Source organism: Cricetulus griseus, assembly GCF_003668045.3.
Source record: "Cricetulus griseus strain 17A/GY chromosome 1 unlocalized genomic scaffold, alternate assembly CriGri-PICRH-1.0 chr1_1, whole genome shotgun sequence".
Lineage (NCBI taxonomy): Eukaryota > Metazoa > Chordata > Mammalia > Rodentia > Cricetidae > Cricetulus > Cricetulus griseus.
In genome coordinates, this window is record NW_023276807.1 from 60,278,907 (window position 1) to 60,294,438 (window position 15,532).

Below are 15,532 nucleotides of genomic sequence, written 5' to 3' on the forward strand. Positions count from 1 at the left end.
CAGTTCCTGGCCCCCTAGCTGGCTCAGGCCCCAGCCCAGCAGGCCTTAACCATAACTTTCCAAACTCAAAACATCCACTCAGGGCAGATAAATCTCCAGCTCAGAAGCCTGGAAATGGGTGTTAGGGAGGTACACTTGACTCATCCTGTGCATGGTGACGGTTTGATGGAGCAGAAAGTGCCTGTCAGTGAGTCAGGAACCTGGGTATCTTTAGGCTCTGCCACTAATCACTTGGTCACCTTGAGAAACCACTTGACCCTGTGAGATTCTCTTTCTTCACTGGCATGGGTACAGGCTTGACTCTCCTAGAAGGGGTCCAGCTGTCCCTACTATATTCGGTTTCCTAGAGCTGGAAGATTTAGTACTCAAAACTTGGAGTCTTAGACAACAGGAATTTATTGTGTCATCTCTCTGGAGGGTGGCAATCTAAAATCAAAGTGTCCTCTCTAAGGGCCACAGGGAAGAATCTAGTACAGCCCTCTCTTCCCGCTTCCCCTGATTTGCTGGCAATTTGTGATAGTCTTTGACTTAGGAACACATCACTGGGCTCTCTTCCTTCATGGTCAGTGGCGTTCTCTCTCTGTTTCTGTCTGTCTCTCTGTCTCTGTCTCTGTCTCTGTCTCTCTGTCTTTGTCTCTCTCTCTCTCTCTGTGTGTGTGTGTGTGAGAGAGAGAGAGAGAGAGAGAAAGAGAGAGAGACTGTGTGTGACTGTGTGTATGAGAGACTGTGTATCTGTGTGTGTGAGAGAGAGACTGTATATCTGTGTATGTGTCTATGTGACTGTGTATGTCTGTGTATGTGTGTCCGTGTGACTGTGTCTGTGTGTCTGTGTGACTGTGTATCTATGTGTGTGTATCTGTGTGTGTGTGTGTGTGTGTGTGTGTGTGTGTGTGTGTCTGTGTCTATGTGGCCCCAAGAACTTTCCTCTTTCTCTCCCCTACTTCCTTTCCTTCATCTCCCTCCCTCCTTCCCTTCTGTTTTGTTGTTTTGTTTTGTCTTATGTTGTGGTTCAGGTGGCCTGTAACTCTACATCATCCTGTCTCAGGGACTCCAGAGAACTGGAATAACTGGCATGTGCCACAGCATTTAGCAAGACATTCTTTCCATATGTCATCATTCATGTTGGATTAGGAGCTCATCCTATTGTAGTACGATATAATCATAAATAATTATAACTACAATGGCCCTATTTCCAGCAAGGCCCAGTTAAGGAACTAGGGGGTTAGCAATTCAACATATGAATTTTTGGAGAACACAACATAATATAATGGCTGTTCAAGACCTCTAATTCCTCCTTCCCAGGCAGCCATAACATTCATCATCAAACTGGGAACTTCAAAGGAGCAGTACTAGCAATGACAGAGGACAGAGATACAACTGCCGCTGACCCAGGCAAACCGGGATTAGGCTCCCCTAAGAGACCCATAAAACAGAACAGAGAAGCCCAACAGAAGGCTGCGAAGCAGAGCTCTCAAGCTCTGGCTGCCTCCCAGTAGATCATTCTGTCACAAGGACTAACACTTATCGTATCTCCAGGTAAGAAGTGGACCCAGTGTATGATACAGAGAGGAACGGGAGGGCTTTGGAGAGTTGGGCTGTGGCTTGTTTGTTGCAAGACTAGTTAAAGAAAAGTTAGCCAGCTATAATCGAGATGCATGCTCTAGCCTGGTAGAGCTGGAGGGGTGCATGTGGAGTTCAGTGCTGTGTAGCAGCCTTGCCTCAGTGGCCATGTGACATTTCACGTGACTAGTTAGTGAGCACACAGTGTTATAGGCTCTGTGCAGAAGCCAAAGTTCAGGCAAAGAGGCTCGGAGCATTCCACAGAAAGTGGGAGCTAGAGACTGGCAAGAAGGCAGCAGGGCCGGTGGAGCCTCACGAGCTAACTGAAAGGCCCTGCTATTTCCCCCATTTTCGTAGGACTGCTATCATGTCTCCCTTAAAAGCTGGTCACATTCTTTAGTGAAGCCATCTGAGCCTTGAACATTCTTCATAGGAAAGGTTTGGATTCTAAATTTAATATTTCATTATTTTTTAATTAGTTCCCTAATTTTAATCTCTAAAGTCAGTTTTTGGTAATTTTTATTATTGTCACTTTTGGCTTAGTTTTTTGTGTATCTATAATATACTGTTAATGCTCTGTGATTTCTGATGTCTTCTGTTTCATTCTAGATACTGGTAATCCTTGTCTTTCTATTTTTCTTCTGTTCTTGCTTGACCCAGACAACAGCATGTCAACATTCATTGTGCTGGGCAAAGAACGACCCTTGGGAATCGACAGTTCATTAAATTTCATCTTCCCAGTTCATCAATAATTTTCATCAACTTTCTTTTCTACATATTTTAATCTTCTCTTTTACAGATTCATCAAGTAGGAATTTAGATCACTGATTCTCTCTCTCTCTCTCCCTCTCTCTCTCTCTTTATATAAATACTTACAACTATAGCCTCCCCTCTAAGCTACATCCTCTAGCCACATACTTGAAATTCTGGCTTTCCTCAGCTTATGAACTCAGTTCCCCCACCCCAGTTTATCATGGGCATCTTTCAGGTGCATCTCTGGTGTATAGCATTGCTATTTCCCACGGTCTGACCAGGTCTGCATTTTCATCCATGTCATCGCACACTTTGCACTGACTGTAATTAAAAGCCTCACAAATAGACAGTCCTTTTATCTGTTTCTACGTGTCCCACTCAGGGCTTTGGACCCTTTTTCAGCCTTGTTCCCTGCTTTCTTCTTAGACAGCTAGTTACGTTAAATAATCTCTCCTCTTATCTCTGATAGCCTCCCAGATGTACCTCTTTGTTTAAGGTTTAAGTGGTCTACTTTCATGTGACACACTGCATTACTAAAAGTTAGAGACTTTCTAGGGCACGCTTGCATTTTTGCAATTGTGGTCATACATACTTCATGTATAATGTGTACTATAAATTACACAATGCATTATTATGAAAATGTCCATAGTTTTTAAAGAACATTCTGAATGAAGTCAATGGCCATGTTTGTAATCATGCATTTCCACTCCCAGGACCCCTTCTCTCCTGGTACACCTACTGCCAGTCTACTACATTTCTTTTGCCTTTAGAGAACCCTCCAAAATTCCTGGCAAGGCAAGTCTTGTGTAGAAAAACCCCTCTTTGTTTTTTGTTTTTGTATTTTTGTTTGCTTTTTTTGAAATGTCTGATTTCACTTTTCAGGAACACTTTTACCTGGACAAGTGTCCTAGGCTGGCACATTCCTTCACACCTCCCACAACTCAAAGATGCCCTCCAACTTGCAGTTTCTGACAATAAAGTAGCCTTAAGTCCCTGCTTGCTCTTTGACACATCACATCACCATGCCTTGACCAATAGAAATGCTTCCCTACTTTCCCTTCTACTTTTACAATGTGTGTGTGTGTGTGTGTACGCGCACGCGCGCGTGTGTGTATGTGTGAGAGTGTGTGTCAGTGTATATGTATGTTTATGTGTGTGTGCACACACATGTGTAACCCAATGAGTTTAATTAGGATTGCAAAGGTTTATACAGGAGCATGTGTAACATGCCAGTGCCTAGCTACTAAAGAAGGTGCCATACCTCTCTTAGCAAACATTAGCTACCTAGGTACTCTGAAAAAGGAAGGCATATGCATCACATTTTCCTTATCCATGATTCAATGGACATCTAGGCTGACTTCATGTCATGTCCTAGAACAGCAGTGAACATATATGTGCATGTATTTTTGCAGGACGGTGGGGAATCCTTTGGGTATATCTAGGTCACACATAACAATAGTTCTATTTTTAGCTTTTTTTTTTTTTTAAGGAACCTTGTTATGAGTGACTGGCCTCTGAGTCAAGAGACGACCATCTTGGGTAGTTCCGCTGCCCACCTCCTTGCAACAAGCTGGGCTTGTTAACAATGTATACCCCCTCACAGAAGCAAGGATAGACTCTTGCCTGAGTATCCAGCTGCTCTCTACCACCTGGCAACTCTTCAAGTGGCCTGGGAGAGGGGCTAGAGTATTTAGAGGTTGGGGAAGACTAAAGCAGGACTCCATCTATGTGGCCACTGGGAAGCCCTCATCTCTGCTGGGTAAGGTGTTTCAAATGCAGCTGACTGGGGAGGAGTGGCCACACCCCGTAAGCAACCCCTTACCTAGGCTCTGTAAGGAAGCCAGGTAAATTAATTGGTTCCCCAGAGTGAACCTTGGTGGAATTAAGATCTCAGGGGTAGGAGAGATGTTGCACTTCCAGGTGTGTGTTCAGATTGTTTTTCCTAATCTGTGAAGGGTGGCACTGGGATTTTGACGAAGATTGAACTGAATCCAAAGGTGCTTCTGGGAAGACAGACATTTTCACAGCGCAATTCTTCCAACCCACGAGCAGAGGAAATCTTTCCTGGTGTTTCCTTCCACCTCTCTCTTGAGTGTTTGCAGTTTTCATTACCATGCTTTTCAACTTCTTTGGGTATTTTATTTTACTTTCCATGCCAATTTACTTCTCTGACACTTTTGCAGCTCATTTGTCATTAGTAGATAGAAAAGCTACAGATTTTGAATGTTAATTTTGTATCTCCTGCTACCTTGCTGGAAGTGTGTAACAGAGCTAAGAGTTTTCCTGTGGAGTCTGCAGGGTCTCTCATGCACAGAATCTGCAGATAAGGACACTTTGATTTCTTCCTGTTTATCTTTTTCTTTCTTTTTTTTTTTTCCAGACAGGGTTTCTCTGTAGGTTTGGTGACTGTCCTGGAACTCTCTTTGAAGACCAGGCTGGCCTCGAACTCACAGAGATCCACCTGCCTCTGCCTCCCAAGTGCTGGTATTAAAAGCGTGTGCCACCACCGCCTGGCCCTGTTTATATCCCTTCTATTTGCTTCTCTTGTCTATTGCTCTAGTTAAGCCTTCTAGTACTATGTTGAATAAGAATGGAAATAGTGGACAGCCTTCTTTTTTTACAGAATAATCATTTTGTACACTGTGAAGATGTATCATTGTTATTGGTTTAATAAACAGCTGAAAGGCCAACGGCTAGGCAAGATTTTCAGGGCAGAGAAGATGCTGGAAAAAAGAAGGCAGAGATGCCAGGAGTCACCTGCCAGATAGAGAGGAAACAGGATGGGTGGTATAGAGTGAAGGCAACCTAGCCACATAAAAGAACATAGGTGAAAAGAAATGGGTTAAGTTATAAGAACTAGTTAGGAACAAACCTAAGCTACCAGCCGAGCTCTCATAATTAATAATAAGTCTCCATATCATCTTTTGTGAGCTGGTGGCCCCAAAAAGAAAAGTCCATCTACATACTTTTGTTCCTGACTTTAGTGAAAGTGCTTGGAGTTTTTTCCCCATTTAGTATACTGTTGGCTATAGGTTTATCATGTGTAGATTTTTATTATGTTGAGGTATTCTGTCTATTGGCAATTTCTTCAGGTCTGTAATTATCAAGTGATATTGGGTTTTGTCAAATATTTTCTGTATCTAATGAGATGATCATAAGATTTCTGTTCCTGGGTCCATTTATATGATATATTACAATCATTGATTTACATTTGTTGAACCCATCCTACATCTCTGAAATAAAATAAAATTGATCACAATGAATAATCATATTGATGCATTTTTACATTTTAATTTGAAAGCATCTTCTTGAGGTTCTTTGCTTCTGTGTTTATCAGGGATATTGGTCTACAATTTTGGGTTATTTTGTTGTGTGTTTGTCTGGTTTTGGTGTCAGTGTAAAACTAACTTCAGAAAAAGGGTTTGGCAGTGTTGCTTCCTCTTCTACTCTATGGATTGGTGTTGGTTCTTTCAAGGTCTGAGAAAATCACCAGTGAGTCCATCTGGGCCTGGGGACATTCTGGTCAGGAGCTTGTTTATTTTTTATTCAATCTTTCTGCTTGTTGTATATCTGTTGAAGTTATTTATCTCATATTGTTTTATTTTGTAAGGTCACATATATCTAGAAATCTACCCATTTCTTTTCTATTTTCAAATTTGCTGGACTATATGTTGTTAGTGTATGCCCTACCGACTTTCTGAATTGTATTGGTCCCCTTAGTGATGTTTCCCTTTTCACCTCTAGTTATATTAATTTGTGTCGTCTGTCTCTTTTATAGTTAGTCTAAAGTTTGTCGCTTTTACATCTTCAAAGAATCAGTTCTTTGTTTTGTCAATTCTTGTATTTTATGTTTCCATTTCATTAATTTCTGCATCTCTTAATTATTTTTCCAACTACTCATTTTGATTTTGGCCTTTCCTTGTTTTCTTTAAATGCTTACATTAAGAAACCAGAAAGATGTTAAATAAATAACTTAATGATACACCTTAGGGCCCAGTTATAGAGGTTCTGGGAAGGCAGCTGTTGCTTTCAGAACTTGAAGTTTATCATTCCAAGGCCCTCTGGCTTCCAAAGTTCAACATGCTACTGTTCTGACAGACCTGCCTTTCTGCATGACTTGGAGCTCCCCTTCTGCTGCTCTGGGTTTAGTGGCTTCATTATCATTAACCAAAGGGAGAGTATTTCCTGGTTTTGTGTTTGACCTTCTAAATGGCTCCTGTATCTGGGCTAGCATCCGCCCCCCACCCCCAAGTGGAGAAGATTTCTTCTATGATTTTTGTTGGAGATTTGGCTTTCCATACTTGTAGAATACGGTTCTACTCATATTCTTATGCTCATCATTTATAGATTCCACCCACAGTGGCCCAGCCCCCATGTATCTAAAAAGGCCAAGTTACATAGAACAGCAGGATGTATGTGTCTTGTCTACCCCTTGGCTTTTAGACATTAGAAGAGGGACCAAGGAGCTGGACCTAGAGTTTCTCTCCATCTATTGGAAGTATAGGACTGACTGGGGTAAGGTGTTTCTCTTCTCCAGGCCACATCAGCTCCAAAAAAGTCCTAGAAGGCAAGTCTCCTTCCAGAGTTTCTCCTGAAAAAGAGGCCTTGCTAAGAGAGCTGCTCCTTATTTCAAAGGGCTTTCATCTCTCCTTATTTCTATCACTTTTTTTTTTTTTTGCTATTAACTAAATACCTGACAGAAACAAGAAGGGGAGATTGCTTTTACCCAAGGATAGACCTGCTCCAGCCCATAGCAGCTAGAGTAGAGCCAGAAACTAGCAGTCACCCTGTTCATTTCAGATGCATTTTTCAGTTTTAGAATTTGATTTAACTGGGAGGTGGTGGATCACAGCTTTAATTCCAGCACTCAGTAGGCAGAGGCAGGCAGATCTCTGTAAGTTCCAGGCCAGCCTGATCTACACAGAGAAACCTTGTCTTGAAAAGCAAATTTTAAAAAAGAAGTTTGATTTAGTTCTCTTCTTGTCATCTGTTTACATCTTCATTATCTTCACATTTGCCACTAGGCCTCTGAGAATATTTAGTACATTTGTCTGTCTTAATTCTGTGTATGTCTTGTATATGTTGTCACAGCTCTATGAGTTCATCTACATGGCTGCCCTGCTATGTCCAGGAAAGGCTGCTTCACTGTCAATGGGTTTTCTAATGAATTTTTATTTCAGGTTTGTAGAGAAGTTGCCAAGTTGACACAAACTTTCTAATTATCATTCTCCCACTGTCCATTGTGTGCAACTATGTCACATTTCCTAAAGTTAAGTATTGTCGGTTAGATGAAATTTTCCCCAAAGAGACACACTCAAGTCCTAACTGTTGATGCTTGTATACATGCCCCTGTTTGGAAATGGAATCTCTGCAGATGTAATTAGGTCACAATGAAGTCACATTGGAATGCAGTGGACCTTAGGTAGCTGGAGTCCTTATACAAGCAGCACCAGAAAGGAATGTCACAGTTGGCTCTCTGCATCTACAAAGCTTCCTGACGGCCACCAGGAGGCATAGGGGTGAGGAGAGTTTCCCCCTTACATATTCCCTAAAAAGCACATCTCCGACAGCATCCTGCTTTCAAGACTGCTAGCTTTCAAAGTCATGCATGAGTCAACAGATGCCTAGTGGTGTAAGTGGTGTCGCCACCCGGACTCTGGTACTTCAAACCACAGCCTTAGACAATCAGTACACGCCAGGCTAGATTCAAACTTCACCACTTTTCCCATTAATTCCCTCTTATTGTTTCAGAATTCAATCCGGGACATTGCCTTGCAGTTAGGCCTTGCATTTCTCCCCAGCTCCCTTCTGGAATCCAAGTTGTGCTTGTCAGTTTTCTGTGAATGTTGTTGTTAGTTTTTTTTCTCCTCTGTTTTCCCTCACATACTCCTGGACTTAACACTAGGTATTGGCCATGAGAGTGAAATGTGGCCTCATGACACGATTCCAGTGGATGAACAAGATTAATGTCATGTTGACATTAACCTCAAGACCTTGCCACAGCAGTCTGAGAGTATCTCTCGCTACAGGTCTCATTGAACCTTTGCATGACCTGTATTCTGGAAATGACCTACCAAATCCAGAGAGCATCAACGAGGAGAGAAAGAAGGACATGTTAAGGGTTCTAATTTTGTCATGTCTGTCATTTCTGAGTACAGTTGTCTAAGTTGTGGGTCACATCTCCTTGTTTTGCAAATCTAGTGATATTGTGAGTTTTACCCTCCTGGGTATCAAAAGTCAGGTTGCATTTGTTTGAAAAGTATTGGATTTTTATTCTGGCATTGGGTAAGACTTTCTGCTTAACAAAAAAAAAATTAATCTTTGTGACATTTTTTTTCAAAAATCTTTTTTTCTGGGATGGTTTGGAGACATTAACAGCCATTGTTCATGTAAGCACTTGCTGAGGCTTTCCCAGTGTGGAGCGGGACTTCTCTGTGGTGTCTGCAGTAATGGTAGATTAGTTATTTTCCTGTGGCTGTGATAAAACACCATGGCCAAGCCAACTTAAAGAAGAAAAGTTTATTTTGGCTTACGATTCCACAGGGATAGGAGTCTATGACGGCAGTGTGGAGGCATGGCAGCTGGAGTGGCGAGCTGAGAACTCACATGTTCTTTTGGTTTTTTAAGAGTTAGAGGTAGATCTTTATTCAAACCTCTGATCTACCAAGTTGGCCTTTTCCTACCAGCTCGGGGAGCAGAGACCTTCACAGGCCTCACAATCTTTTGTTTAGGCACTGTGTTCCTAGGCTCCTTGGCAGCAGCGGTTGCTATCTTCTTGAATGCCTATTTTAGCCTTTTTTGCTTCCTTGGCAGCCCTAATAGCCTGCAGTCACTGAGCTTTCCTGACTGCTGGTTTCTGATTCCTCTTGGCCATGATATCAGCAAGGAATGCACCAGTGCAAGGCGGGTTTTTTGTTTGTTTGTTTGTTTGTTTGTTTTGAATTTCTTCTGACTGTCCTTCTTTGTGTCTTCTTCTTCTTCTTCTTCTTCTTCTTCTTCTTCTTCTTCTTCTTCTTCTTCTTCTTCTTCTTCTTCTTCTTCTTCTTCTTCATGTTTTTTTTTTGTTTGTTTGCTTTTGTTGAGACAGGGTTTCTCTGTGTAGCTTTGGAGCCTATCCTGGCACTCGCTCTGGAGACCAGGTTGGCCTGGCACTCACGGAGATCCGCCTGCCTCTGCCTCCCGAGTGCCAGGATTAAAGGCATACGTCACCAACACCCAGCTGTGTTTTCTTCTGTAGAGGACAGTCCAGTTTATCGGCTACAGATTCCTCTTGAAAAGGAATTCGGATTTGTGTTTTGCATTAAGAAACTAGAATACCTTTGTGTTGGTCCTGGCTTAGCATTGCCATGACTCGGGTAGGTCTTGTACTCACTGAAGCTGCACAGCTCTACCTTCGTGGTGAGAGTTGCCTCCCAGCTCAAGGATAGATAGTGAAGAGCGAGAGCTCACATCTTAAAGTATGAAGCAGAGAGCAACTGGAAACAGCACAGGCCTTTAAACTCTCAAAGCCCACCTCCAACAAGGCCACACCTCCTAAGTTTTCCCAAACAGTGCCACCAACTGGGGATCAAATATGAATGAGCATCTAAGAGACATTCTCATTCAGACCACAGCAAATGGGATGGATCCTCGGCCTGCATGAGTCAACAGCTCCTCAGTGCTGTTCTTTTCCCTATGAGTTATCTTTTGCTCAATCTCACATGTCACCCTACATAGTCTACCACTTAAGGTGACTTCTGGGGCTCCTTTCCAGTGTCATTCATGTCCAACTTCTGTCTCAAAAATCCCAGCTACATCAGCCTCCAGAATCCCAGTGTCTGTCTCCTGAACTCCTTGGACTTGCTGGGATATGCCTGCATTCACTCTGCTTGTACATGATTTCAAAATTGACACCTTGCCAACAGCCAGAACAACCAGGCTGTCTTTCATTTTCCTTTTCTCCCGAGCTGCCTGTACCAAGTGTCTGGCAATACTTATTGCACCTGTTTTTCTAGGGTTTTTTGTTTTGTTTTGTTTTGTTTTTGTTTTTGTAATTTGTAGCAGAAGAGCAACTGCAGACACTGTCAACACTTGCTAAGCTGGGGTCCAGATTTCCTCTGTTCTGTGAGATGGTACCCACTTGCTAGAATTCCTAGACATTCAGACCCAGGCATCCTGCTGCATCTTCCCAGTTTTCCACTTGTACTATTCACAATCATTTAGATTATCCTTATTAAGATAACATGTGCTTTCTATCTCCTGTCAGGACTGGTCATTTTCGTGCAGTTTAAAGGGCTGAAAAGGAAAAGTGGACAGAGAGGGCTATGAGGGCATCCTGCTTAGAAGGAGGTTGAGTTAGTAGAAGTCTGTATGCATGTCTTTCTTGACACCTCAAGAAAAAGGGGCCCTGGGACCAGAGCAGAAGCAAAGAAAATTCTTCCTAATGGATCCTAAGAGATGTTCCCAGAACTGAAAGATGAACACCCCCGCCCCCAAGCAGGACAACCAGAGGGCAGAAGGCCCAATGAGCAAGACTGCTCTGGGAGGGCCCTGGAGTGGCCCTGGGGTCAGAAACAGCAGCTAGGCTGAACAGATCCAAAGAGCCACACTCACAAACACTCCTTCTGGGATCTGTAACTCTAAAACACAGACATGCATAGAAACCTCAGAAGCAGAAAGTGAAGGAGCATGCGGGGGTCCCCTGGAGTATGGGAGATCTGTACAGGCAGGGGAAAGGCGTTCAGAATTCACAGGAGTGCCAAAGGCAAGAAGCAATTTGTTCTAACACATCTGAGGGTGGCCATTAGGATGAGCTCAGGACAGGTGGGGTGGAGAGTTTTAGATACACACACAGTCCCATACTCCCCCATCACACTCCCCCTGCCATACACACCTTCCCATATTTCCCCCACCCCACTGCTCTGCCAACAGCAAGCAGGAGAACCAGTGAGGAAAGAGGCAGGACAAATGCAGAGATGTCCACCTGCTCTTTTTCTTTTGGTTCTCTGAGCCTGTGATGCTGAGGAGGGAAAGTCTGCCTTTGTGGGAACTTTTTAATCTTTTCTAATGATTAGTCTGAAGTGTTCAATCCATGAAGATGAGAGTGGTTCTTGGTGATTAGGAGAGACCATACAGCTATGAAAAATACAACATTCTTCCACTATTTCAGTCCAAGTCCAGTTGGTTCAATAAGAGCTGCACAGTGCATATGGGTGAGTGGTTGACAGAGTGTGTGTGGGTGGACCCGATATGGTCACAAGAGCAAGCTGCTGCTTGACCCCTCCCAAGCACACCTGTGGCTTTACCTCCAGGCTCATGCCAGGATATAGCTGTGTATCTCCCTACTGCCCGAGGGTGTTTAACAAGGATCAAAAAATACCAGATCTGTTCCCACAGGTACCTAAGATCTGTGTCCTTGCACCATCAAGGAAACCCTACACAAGCATGTGGACCTAGCATCTGTCCTTTGTGGCCCCCATGAAGAGAAAGAACAGATTAGATGGAACACAGCCCTCAACAAAGGATGTGTCATTTGATCACATGTCACTGGGGCAAAGTGAATTCTTTCTTGGGGAGACTGGATCTTCAAATTACCCTCCATGAAAAACTCAGTGTTTTTTTTTTCTTTTCTTAAATTTGTATTTGTTTGTTTTAATGTGTATGGTGTTTTGTCTACATTTATGTCTATATACCACATGCATACCCCATACCCAGTGCCTGAAGAGACCAGAAGGGAGCATCAAATTCCATAGGGTTTTATAGACAATTGTTAATTGACATGTGGGTGCTGGGAATCAAACCCAGGTCCTCTGGAAGAGCAATCAGTGAGCACTCTTAGTGACTGAGTCATCTCTCCAGCTTCTCAGTATGGATTTACACTTCTCTAGCGACTCATGGTATTGGGAATCTTTCCACATGCCCATTTGTATGTCTTTTTTGGAGAAATGTCTATTCAAGTCCTGTGACCATTTCCTAACCAAGTTATTCAGTTATTGTTCTTGCTGAGTTACTGAAGATATTTATACATTTTGAACAGTAACTTCTTACCAAGCACCCAATTAGCAAATTCTCTCTCCCATTCTGTGGATTGCCTCTTTTTGCAGTATTTTTTCCCCTTAGATTCACAGACATTTTAAATTTTTTGATGTAATCCAATTTTATTTATTTTTTTTCTTTTATTGCTTATAAGAAACAATACTTCAAGCCAATTCTATGACTCTTCTCAAAGATGCTTCTGCAAGAAAAGAGCAATAAAGTTCTGTCAAGATTATCATGATTGGTGTGCCTCAGTTTCTCAGCCTTGTTCTCACTCACTGAGCATTCCCCAGCAGGCTAGGAGTTAGCCCTCTATCCAGTCACTTGCCTTGGCAGAATCAGTACATGGGGTTAACAGAAATCCTTTCTTTGCATACTCATGCTAAAGAAAGGGTTCTTTCTATTCTTTTATCTATTGTTTTATTGTTGTTGGTTGGGTTTTATTTTGGTGGTGGTCATTTTGCTTTGTTTGTTTGTTTGGTATTTGTTTGTTTATATGGTATTTCAAGTCATATAGTCAGAAACCTTGAAAAATTAACTTCACATAAAATATCTCAGATTAACCAATGAGTGTTCCCACCTGTCCACGTCCTGTCTGTCCATTGGCTGAAACAGCTTAATTCATTAGCCAGTAAGAGAAACATATTCACGGCATACAGAAGGGCCTCTCCCATCAAATGAGCCACTTATTCAGAAGAAAGCATCCCAGCTTTACCAGACACCTCAGACTTTGATTCCTTGAATAAGAAAAGATCTTCCTAAAAAGTGAATAACTGGACTGAGGAATGAGCCAAAGCGAACACTTGGCTCCTTTTATAGACAAGCAGGTGCAAGCACCCTGTAAGTGCCAGCATCCAGGGTACCAACTGTTTTATGAGCCTTAGTTCTGATCCAGTGTCATCCACTGAGTCTTCTGCCAAAGACACACTGAGAAACCAACATTTCCCTAATCTCATTGGTAAATCAGCCACTGATGGACATTGTGAAGAAGACTGATCTTTAGAGGTCCAAATCTACTGAGTGAACTCACCGTTTTCCTTTTGTAATGGAAAAACAGATCCAGTCTAACAGAAGATGACATCAGCCACAGATTTCAGACACTGGGATGTGAGGAAGTGCTCCCAGGCAGGTACAGAAAAGCTACTGGATGCTGTCCAGGTTCCCCACCCTTCAGTGAAATTTTCCCTTCCACTGAGGCCTCACCAATGCTATGGTCCAAAAGCACTCTGAGATCCACTAGCTTCAACCCATTCCTTTGGGGGTGATAGTGCTATATTTAGTATGTTATAATTGTGGTGCCTACAAACAAGCCAAGTTAATTACAAGTTATGTAGAAACAAGGGTGACCAATGCATGGGAGACTTAGTACCACACAATTTTGTACCCCAAGTAAGGTAAGTGGTCCCAGGGGAAGTGTCTACAAGGAGGAAAGACTCAAGGCAGCCAGACTATAGAGAGACACCAACACAAAGCAAGGAACTTAGATCTAATGCCTACACACACTGACACAGATACTCATCAACAGCCCCAACATACACATACACATACACACGCACACGCACACACACACACACACACACACACAGAGAGAGAGAGAGAGAGAGAGAGAGAGAGAGAGAGAGAGAGAGAGAGAGAGAGACTGTGCTAGCTAGTTTTACACCAATTGGCACAAGCTAGAGTCTTTGGGGAAGACGGACTCTCAAATGAGAAAATGCTGCCACAAGACAGGCCTATTGGAAAAATCTGTAGTGCTTGAAGAAGAAGAAGAAGAAGAAGAAGAAGAAGAAGAAGAAGAAGAAGAAGAAGAAGAAGAAGAAGAAGAAGAAGAAGTGATGGCTGTGGGTGTGGTGCTTCCCATGAGCTGGTGGTGCTGGGTACCTGGAAAAGCAGGCTGACTGAGTAGGACAGAACAATTCAGTAAACAATGGTCCTCCATGGTCTCTGCTCTTTTCCTGCCTGCAGGTTCCTGCCCTGGAATCTGTCAGTGATAGAAGCTGGGTGAAATAAACCCTTTCCTTCCCAAGTTACTTTTGGTCATGGTGTCTTATCACAGCAAAAGAAACCTTAGACACACACAACACACTCACACCCTGATACCAATACATACACACACAGACACACAAACCCTGATAGTACCACCCACTGACCCACATTCACACACATGCCTTGATCACACACACACCCTATAGTACCACCCACCACCCACCCCCACACATGCCCGATCTCTCTCTCTCTCTCTCTCTCTCTCTCTCTCTCTCTCTCTTTCTCTTTCTCTCTCTCTCTCTCAGACACACACACACACACACACACACACACACACACACACACACACACGAATTCCACCCACTCATAATAACAAGAGACTCATTCTTCCTACCCCAGTTTAGGTTTTTGTTTTGTTTTGTTTTGTCTTGAAACATTCTCTGCCTTAAAAAAATAAAAATGAGAAATGAGGCAAAATCCCAAGTCTCCCTGAAGAATTTAGCGGTCAGCTGCTGAATTTATGATATACCACCCTCTTTGTCCCATTACAAACAAGTTTCACGTGCACCATGCAAGCAAATGCTCCCTGAGTCCCCAGGAGGAAACCTGTGCTCACTGGAGACGCTGACGGAATCTCCGTTGCAGAGCTGCCAAGCTGTGTTTGTTGCAGAATCCGAGTGCCCCCAAGACTTACGTTCATTCCCAAGAGTGGATCTGGGTCTTCCTTCTTCATGTTCCCTGGCTCATTTTCAGCACAGGTCAAGTTCAAATGCTTCCTACAGCATGGACAATGACAGGGCCATGAAGAATACCAGGTGGTTCTGATTTAGGTCTCCTCCAACAGAGAACCCAATCAATTCCAAGGTCGGAGTTCCTGTCCCTGCCTGCCAGGCCCAAGTTCCAATACCAGTGGAATGCAACTGCCCTGGTTGGGAAGCAAAATCTTGATTTCTTCTTCCCACCTACCCTTCCATAAAAAGTCACCAAGAAAAAAAATAAGCTGGCTTGAAAAAGAGACCCCAGAGATTAGTTTGGACATCGCCACCGTCTGTAAATCAGCATTTTAATGAGTTAAGTGCACATGAATCAGAAACACAAGGGTCACATTTCCTCTCAAATACTTGGGGTTGGGGGTGTACAATACACTCCCAATTTGGCCTAATCCAAAATCAGGAAGCAGGCCAGACCCTTGTCAAGCCTCCCTTGTCCTGATGTTTGAAAG

At 43.0% G+C, this 15,532-nt stretch overlaps 1 pseudogene; it reads right to left on the reverse strand.

Moving 5' to 3' along the window:
• Window positions 1–8,973: 8,973 nt before the first annotated feature.
• LOC100754597 lies at window positions 8,974–15,043 on the reverse strand (annotated as a pseudogene).
• Between the last annotated feature and the right edge of the window lie 489 nt (window positions 15,044–15,532).